Source organism: Limulus polyphemus, unplaced genomic scaffold (assembly GCF_000517525.1).
Source record: "Limulus polyphemus unplaced genomic scaffold, Limulus_polyphemus-2.1.2 Scaffold8987, whole genome shotgun sequence".
Taxonomy (NCBI): Eukaryota; Metazoa; Arthropoda; class Merostomata; order Xiphosura; family Limulidae; genus Limulus; species Limulus polyphemus.
The window spans coordinates 7,719-17,440 of NW_013674597.1; the positions used below are offsets into that span (position 1 = coordinate 7,719).

Here is a 9,722-nt window from a genome sequence, read left to right on the forward strand (position 1 = left end):
TAGGTAAAAGAAAAAAAGAAAAACAGTCATGTCGGGCACGCGGCTGGCAACAAAATATATCTAGAAAATCGAATGATGCCCCAAGGAAATGGGCATCCTTTTTGTCTTCGTAGTTTCCTATTACAGCGTGACTCGCGTGTTCTATTGCACTTGAGTCCTCGTGAGAATCACACCATCCGGTTCCGGACATGCTGCTGCTGCACGTGGCACGTGATAAGCAATTGAAGAACTTCTGTTTATAACCAGAAAACAATTTTAACAATCAGCACAAAACTTTATAAACAGAAAGAAGCCTTAACTAAACATCAAAATAAATAGCTAGAAAGTACAGAAAATTATAAATATGCTAATTAATAGTATGAAGGGGGGGGGGGATAAATACATGGAAGCGTGGATAAATGGACAGAATAATAAGATAACAGCAGAAACTCCATAAATGAATTTTGAGGCTGAGTGGGTGGATAGAACCACACGCCTAGCTGTAAGCAAGAAATGATGAGCGATACTGCTAAAAACTGTCTGAAAAAAAATGATTACTCGACTATTTGGTTAAGAAAATGACGTATGGAATGCTTTGGCTGGAGAATATAAGTTAATGCTTAAATGGATAAACAAAATGTTTATGTTGAATTGGATAATTAAAACGCAATGTTTCATTGGAAAAGGACATGTTTCAATAAACAGATGAAACGTAATGAGTCAATAACTTACAAAAACCTTTTACTTAAATGGCTGAATAAAACGCAATGTTCGAAGGATTGAAATAGTACGATTATATTGAGATCAACTAAGTGAAAAAAAAATGTCATGGCTAATGGAAGGATGGAATGTCAATATTAGACATTTTCAAGTAAAATGACACCCTCAGATTCTAAGAAGTGATTAGTAAAGTAGAACAACAAAAAAAAACAACAAAAAACCCTAAAGTTTCAAGCGTTAACAAAAAAAGAGTCTAATGTAGAAAAGCGTTTCTGTTTTTGAACCATCTTTAGGCATTTACACCAATATTTTATGCAAATATCTTGGAAGAGAAATAGAGAAGAGGAGATGTGGATAAAAATATCTAGAATATCATATCGAACTGAGAACTGATGGATAAACAATATGATGGTGGAAGATGAAAGAGGAGAGGATGGAGATGAAATGTTTAAGATATTAATGAAAGACTACGGATCAGTGGATAGCGTAAATCTATCGAGAATTGAATGAAAGTACAGTGTGAAAAGAAAACACTCTTCATGATATACATCCACACGTAAGTAAGGTTGTTGTATTGTTTGTTTTGAATTTCGCGCAAAGATACACGAGGAATATCTGCGCTAGCCGTCCCTAATTTTGCAGTGAAAGACTAGAGGGATGGCAGCTAGTCATCACAACCCACCGCCAACTCTTGGGTTCCTCTTTTACCAACGAATAGTGGGATTGACCGTCAACATATAACGCCCACACGGCTGAAAGGACGAACATGTTTGGTGTGCCGGGGATTCGATCCAGCGATCCTCAGATTGCGAGTCGAGCGCCTTAACCACATGGCCATGCCAGTCCATAAGGTTGTTGTAAGGCGCATGTAAAGTTACAATAACAATTATGACATCAGCATCATAGGAGTATAGCAACCAGAGACAGACTTTTACAAACTTCAAATAAAATAAAAGGAAATTTCTCCTGAAGCTTGCTGGTTAATAGGTTGTTTGCAGACTAACTGTAACGACGTTATGAGTCCTCTTTAGTTTCGCTTTACTTTCGGGACTTTGCGTGCCTGCGTCGCAATTGGCAAAACAAATTTGTATTTAATTTATGAAAAGCTAATCTAATCTACTGCAAAAGTACTCCCAGCATTCAGAGAACCAGCAATCAGAGAAAGAGAACTGCGTTTGTTTAATGACAGAAAACGAGCGGTTATATTTCGCCTTGGTAGACTTGTACGTGGTGGTGCAAAAGGCCCAGGTAAGATCAAAAATTTAAACAATATTTTAGCTTTTAAGCTATATAAGAAATATTATAAGTCATTGTATGTTTTGTTATGATTATAATATTGTTTGTTTTATATTTCGCGCAAAACTACACGAGGGCTATCTGCGCTAGCCGTCCCTAATGTAGCAATGAAAGAAGGCAGATAGTCATCATCACCACCCACTTCCAACTCTTGGGTTACTCTTTTACCAACGAATAGTGGGATTGACTGTCATGTTATAACGCCCCCACGGCTGAAGGGACGAGCATGGTTTGATGGGACGGATATTATAATATTGGTACTGTTTTTATATTCGGAAAAAGTTTATAGAAAGTGTGATGAAGATGAGAAACATTTCAACTTCCTGATTTGTTGTTGTTATTCTGTCATTAAACAAACGCAGTTCTCTTTCTCTGATTGCTGATTCTCTGAATGCTGGGAGTACTTTCATTTCAACTTCCATATTCTTGAACCACCTACACCATTAGAACGAAAATGAAAAAAATAAAGTTCAATAAAAATAAAGATATTTTATCAGTCACGCTTTGTGCAAAAAGATGGGAAGGAAAGCAAGCTCGTTTATTTTATTTTTTGATCAATAGATTTCATTAACTTTCACCCTCGAATCTTTAATTAAGACTATAAAAACAACGAAACTTGGACAACATTAACTTTCAGTTCAGAATAAAAGCAAGATGTTAGGAAAACTAACCTTGTGTGAAAACAAATAAAAACTCGGTATTTATAGTGTCCATCTCTTGCACGTGACAGTACAAGTACGTGAACAGTGAGATTAGAACACGCTAAAATCTCTTTAAAAAAAAAGAAGAAAAAGTAACTATTACAGAAACTACTTCCTTATTACAAAATATTAAGCCTATCACTCTGGCATACTAAAAACGTAAAGACTGTTTAGGCAAATAGACTGACAGATATACGATTGATGACATAAAATAATAATAAAAGATTGTTTAGAGAAACAAATAAACAGATAGGTATAGAATTGATGACTTACCTTGATGCAGAAGATGAAGGACAAAGGTAAAGTTGCTACGATTAACAGAATCGATATGCCCGTTAGGATATAAGCACAAATCCCTGGATTTTCACTAACATTAGCTGAAATATTAAAGATGATAGTAAAAGCTTAAGAAGAGAAAGATCGATTTAATTGTGAAAGTCATGCATAACTGCAAAAAATAAGATCAAGTTTTGTTTTTATTTCGGGCAATTTGAAAGAAAAAAAATTGGTCAATTGCGTGAATCTCGAATAATTAAAAATAAAGAATGGAATTTTAGTTTTGTTAGTTCTGATTGGCTAAGGATTCAAGTGAAGTCACATTTTACATCAACCAATTAAATTTTTGTTAGTTCTGAATGGCTAAGGATTCAAGTGAAGTCACATTTTACATCAACCAATTAAATTTTTGTTAGTTCTGATTGGCTAAGGATTCAAGTGAAGTCACATTTTACATCAACCAATTAAATTTTTGTTAGTTCTGAATGGCTAAGGATTCAAGTGAAGTCACATTTTACATCAACCAATTAAATTTTGTTAGTTCTGAATGGCTAAGGATTCAAGTGAAGTCACATTTTACATCAACCAATTAAAAGACAGCAGGATTGATTCTGTGATCATAGAAAAATCTAAGTCAATGACGTATAACCTTTTGATCTACTACAAGTTTCGTGGGTAAATTCTGAACTTGACAAAAATGAGTGTTGTAGGCCTAATCTTAATTAAATTTTGTTTACTCTTTAAAGAATTTTGTTATTATTTAACATTAAGGAAAACTTTTTACGTTTTGGTTGTAAATGTTCTACAAAACGTAAGTTAAAAAGTAACTTATAGTGTTAACATCATTGTTATAAAAGTTTTAGTTTCAAAAATATTTGTGGGACAGCGGTAAGTCTACGAACTTACAACGCTAAAATCGAGGGTTCAGTTTCCCTCGGTGGACACAGAAGATAGCCCAATGTGGCTTTGATTTACAACAAACAAACAAACAAGATAAATATTTTGTCACACGTATTTTAGTTTCACAAATATTTTACCGATGATACGAATAATTAAGGAAATCCTTTCAATATTAGCCACACTTAACAAAGTGTCTCTTACGACCACCAGAAAACGGCATATTATTACTCAGGTTCAGTATTACCGATCACAAAATAAACGTCATTAGGTTTTTTATAAATTATTATATTGAGCTCAGAATTTTTTTATTCAAATGCTCCGACTATGTGCATTTACTATCACGACTTCTACTTTTCGGAAGTCGTTTCACGTCCACGTCATACTTTAAATAGACTGACAATACTCCAGTTTGTGACACCACGAATAGATTGGTTCATATATGTTACTGACGTATTATAATTGTTAGGGAAAACTATATAGAAACTGATAAAGATAAAAACGAGCATCGAAAGTGAAGGAGTGTATTTCTTCTGGAGTAAAAAAATGGCGTAACTTGTGATTAAAAAGAGTTCTCGACTTCTTTATTCATCTATTCTGTAATATTTCTGATTTTCGATAGACTTTGACCGACTCAAAGGTTTGATAAAACAGAAAGAATAAGGTAGAGTTCTAAGTGTTAAATATTTCAAGAATAAAAGGCTCCATTCTAATAATTTTAGGTTTCAAGTCTCTTGGTTCGAAAATAAGCATTTTTAAATAAATGAAATATATACCCCCAAGAACATTTTCCAATTTCTACTTTATAGCAAAGCTACTAAGGCTATCCGTCGCCGTCTATAATTTGGAACCCCACCACACACAGTAGCTCAGCGGCAACTCTATTGTGCTTATGACGCTAAAATTCGGGTTTCGATACCTGAAGTGAGCACAGCACAGATAACCCGTTGTGTAGCTTTGCGCTTAACGACAAACAAACAAACTATAATTTGGAACTATTGAAGAGATGGAAGGCAGCCAGTTTAACGTGCGGGGAATATTTTGCGGTATCTCACGGATTCGGGCTTGGCTTCCCAGTATCGAGATCCAGAGCTGTATCACAGGACCAAGCCCCCCCCCCCCAATAAAAACAACATGTAAATAATCTTTGTCTTTCTAACTAGCTTTAATTAAACAGCTTAAAGTAGAAATTGCGTCTGAAACATATGTGTCTGAGAGGTGTATGAAACTCAAAAAAACCCCGTTTTGATGGTGAATTTACAAAGTGAACTAACGTGATATAGTAAGTTCAGAATTCTTGTGGTACAGGAACCATAAACTTTGTTTAAGAATAACCTATGTGGTACAGGAACCATAAACTTTGTTTAAGAATAACCTATGTGGTACAGGAACCATACACTTTGTTTAAGAATAACCTATGTGGTACAGGAACCATACACTTTGTTTAAGAATAACCTATGTGGTACAGGAACCATAAACTTTGTTTAAGAATAACCTATGTGGTACAGGAACCATACACTTTGTTTAAGAATAACCTATGTGGTACAGGAACCATACACTTTGTTTAAGAATAACCTATGTGTTACAGGAACCATAAACTTTGTTTAAGAATAACCTATGTGGTACAGGAACCATACACTTTGTTTAAGAATAACCTATGTGTTACAGGAACCATAAACTTTGTTTAAGAATAACCTATGTGTTACAGGAACCATAAACTTTGTTTAAGAATAACCTACCAATCGTAGTGCTACTCACAGAACCAATAACACGGCACAGCAGGTTTTGGAATGGCAGTCACGTTTCTTGCTACACAGCCATCCAATCGAACCTATTTCTTTCCTTCGATATTAGGCTTATATGCAGGCTTGGTGTAGCGTGTCAATTAAAGTGAAATTGACGTGGAACCCGCATCGGTGTCATCCTTTATTAAGAAATAATACCACACAATATTTGCGCAGAATTTTTATTGGGAAACTTTATAAAACTGATGCGTAATTTGTGTTTAGATTTTTTTTTTTTACAATACTTGGATATAATTTTTGTTCATCTCCTGCCGAAAGACAAAAACAATAGCAAGCTTAATATTAACTGTGGTCTTTTGTTCATGTGGAAAGCCTGATTAAAATACTATTTTTGAAAAGTCTCTGTCTGTTGTTGATTTGTTTAAGTATTTTATACCAGTAGGTGGCGCTCTGAAGTTTCTCAGTAGAGGACTGTTTTATCCACAGATTCATAACCGAAATCCAGTTGCACGTGTGCATGCTTCTGTAGCATACGTAATTCAAGTATTATCACCAATAAAATCAAAACTTATTAATATCGTTAATTAGACTAGTGTGATTACTATGTGACACATGGTTATCACGAGTAGTGGAGGACGTCTACATGTCAGATATCAGACCATTACCAATCTGTCGAGAAAAAAATATCGATTGCCTTTCATGTTGAGTCGAACATAACGTCACGAAAAGAAAAGAAACCTTATTGGCCTAAACACCACGAGGTGGGAATAGAGTTAGGGAAAAAAAACCCAACAACGTTTACTCTCCGGATAATAATAAAAAACTTTTAATCTCAGCCAACGTTTCGTTGTTGTGGCTTAATCAAGATTAATGTACAAGAACTGGTTTAGTTTCAGTGACCTAAAAGCAACGGTTTTTACTTTCAGTGGTCTAAAAGCAACGGTTCTAACTGTAAGTGGCCTAAAACCAACGGTTCTTACTGTAAGTGGCCTAAAAGCAACGGTTTTTACTTTAAGTGGTATAAAGCAACTGTAAGTGGACTAAAAGCAACGGTTCTTGCTGTAAGTGGTCTAAAAGTTTAACTTCAGATAAAACTAATCATAACAATCAATTATAACTTCAGATAAAACCAATTATAACAATCAATTATAACTTCAGACAAAACTAATTATAACAATCAATTATAACTTCAGACAAAACTAATTATAACAATCAATTATAACTTCAGACAAAACTAATTGTAACAATCAATTATAACTTCAGGTAAAACTAATCATAACAATCAATTATAACTTCAGGTAAAACTAATCATAACAATCAATTATAACTTCAGGTAAAACTAATTATAACAATCAATTATAACTTCAGGCGAAACTAATTATCACAATCAATTATAACTTCAGACAAAACTAATTATAACAATCAATTATAACTTCAGGCAAAACTAATTATAACAATCAATTATAACTTCAGGCGAAACTAATTATAACAATCAATTATAACTTCAGGCGAAACTAATTATAACAATCAATTATAACTTCAGGCAAACTAATTATAACAATCAATTATAACTTCAGGCAAAACTAATTATAACAATCAATTATAACTTCAGGCAAAACTAATTATAACAATCAATTATAACTTCAGGCGAAACTGTCCTCGTTCGTATCTTTCTCCACTCAGAAGGCGTTTTCTGAATTTTCACATTTTCTGTGCTAGATTAAGCTGAATATCCACTAATGCCAAGTTGCTGTGTTGAAATTTAAAATGCATAATTAACAAACGTGTGTTTGGTGATGCAAATATGATTACTGCACGAAATTTACGTAACACCAATTAACACTGAACAAACTTTGAAACTTGACTCAAATAACACAGCAAGATTGAAATCTTACTTAAATCAGCAATAGAAATGAAACTTTCACGTTTACCTGAAGTTATAACTGATTGTTATAATTAGATTAGCGCGGGCGACAGTTCTTTTTCTTTTTTTTTTTTACTTTGTATTTAGGCATCAAAGGTCAGGTTAATATTTCCATTTTAAAACTACTATTTGAACATTCTTGTTGTGAATGAATCGAGAACATTTATCGAACTTTTTTTCCACTCTTAATTATCAATCATCTTTCAATTGAACTATTTTACATGTATGTTTACAGCAGGGACAAATGATAAGTCAACTTAGACACTAATAGCAGTTCGGACGTCTTAGAAAATCTCAAAAACAGAAGCGATAACAATGGAGTTACGGCTTCTAAAGTATTGTTAACACATCAGCTTGCTGCTAAAGTCAGCAACCTTGCGCTGATAAGTTACAACCAGCACCGATGGAAATGGAAGAGAACGAGTTACAGTGGAATTGATTGAAAAGGTCCAGCAGCCACATCCTTTCTTCAACTACGTTCTGAAGCTTACTAAGTCCCAGGATTGTATTAGCTCGCGCAAGGTAACAAAATTACAGTCAATTAATAATTACTTATAATACTTGAAATGTAATTTCCCAGAATTACTATTTTAAAGATTGTGCTTTGCCACAGAATTATATTATTATAAGACAATGTAATTATCATTTATCACATTCTTGCTGTAGTTTAAAAGGGTATTATATAATTTCCAAGTAAAAAATATCTCAATTCTACAAACCTTAGTTTAAAAACGCTTTTAATTTAAAACAACCAGCGTTGTTACTCAGAAATAATATTTCATAACTTCTGTATGTAGAACTAGTAGTCACCTTGAAAATATCAAACTTTTGAAGCTTTAAATATATGTATATATAAACACATTTATTAGTGTTATATCAAGAATCTGGATATATAATATTAAAGATATCATCGAAACAACAAGCAAGTAAAGTTTAAAACCATAAATTAAAACTGTTAATGCTAGAAATATATAGCTGAAAACCTACCATCTGTTCCGACATTATTCAGTGTCTTCCTTAGTCGCTACTGAGCAAAGCACGAGATAGATTCGAAATTGGTGGACGTCCGGAAACACACACATATATATATGTGTTAGTCCTGATCTACTATCTAGCTCTAGCGAAACCACAGTCAAGATTTGAGAAATCAGCCTTTGTCATATATAAATTAAATAAAGCCTACTTGTACAGAGATGTAAAATTAAAAACAGGAACAATGTTCAAAATGTACAATAATAGACTTTACTTGGCAGATTGCCAAAGTTAAAAGACTGCACGTTTCGGCAGCTTTATTAGAACAATAAAAATTGATTGCCAAAGTTAAAAGTTTGTTTGTTTGAAATTAAGCACAAAGCTACACAATGGGCTATCTGTGCTCTGCCCACCACGGGTATCGAAACCCGGTTTCTAGCGTTGTAAGTCCGCAGACATACCGCTGTGCCACTGGGGGGCCAGCGTTAAAAGACTGCACGTTTCGGCAGCTTTATTAGTACAATAAAAAACTGATTGCCAAAGTTAAAAATTTTGTTTGTTTGTTTGAAATTAAGCACAAAGCTACACAATCGGCTATCTGTGCTCTGCCCATCACATGTATCGAAACCCGGTTTCTAGCGTTGTAAGTCCGCAGACATACCGCTGTGCCACTGGGGGGCCAGCGTTAAAAGACTGCACGTTTCGGCAGCTTTATTAGTACAATAAAAAACTTTACTTGGCAGATTGACAAAGTTAAAAGACTGCACGTTTCGGCAGCTTTATTAGAACAATAAAAATTGATTGCCAAAGTTAAAAGTTTGTTTGTTTGAAATTAAGCACAAAGCTACACAATGGGCTATCTGTGCTCTGCCCACCACGGGTATCGAAACCCGGTTTCTAGCGTTGTAAGTCCGCAGACATACCGCTGTGCCACTGGGGGGCCAGCGTTAAAAGACTGAACGTTTCGGCAGCTTTATTATTAAGAGTTTTAAGCCCCAGTCATAGTCAAGACAGTCTTCTACTTACTGAAACAGCTAAGTAAGCGCCAGATCTCGCCTTTTGTTTGAAATTTAAATTTCAGAATTTTCGCGAAAAGCTACAAAAATGGATATTTGCGCACAGTCGTGCCCAACTGATAATCAACAGACTAGTTGTAAGCAGCTAATCACCAGCATCCACCGCCAACGTTTGGGCTACTCTTGTTTAACTCAA

The 9,722-nt window shown here is 34.4% G+C and overlaps 1 long non-coding RNA gene across 1 annotated transcript; it reads right to left on the reverse strand.

The window, feature by feature from the left end:
• Positions 1-2,410: 2,410 nt before the first annotated feature.
• LOC111083306 lies at positions 2,411-8,592 on the reverse strand. The gene is made up of 3 exons (XR_002608939.1): positions 8,526-8,592; positions 2,970-3,073; positions 2,411-2,430 (listed from the first exon to the last, which is right to left on the reverse strand). It is a non-coding gene; the product is annotated as an uncharacterized LOC111083306 (long non-coding RNA).
• Between the last annotated feature and the right edge of the window lie 1,130 nt (positions 8,593-9,722).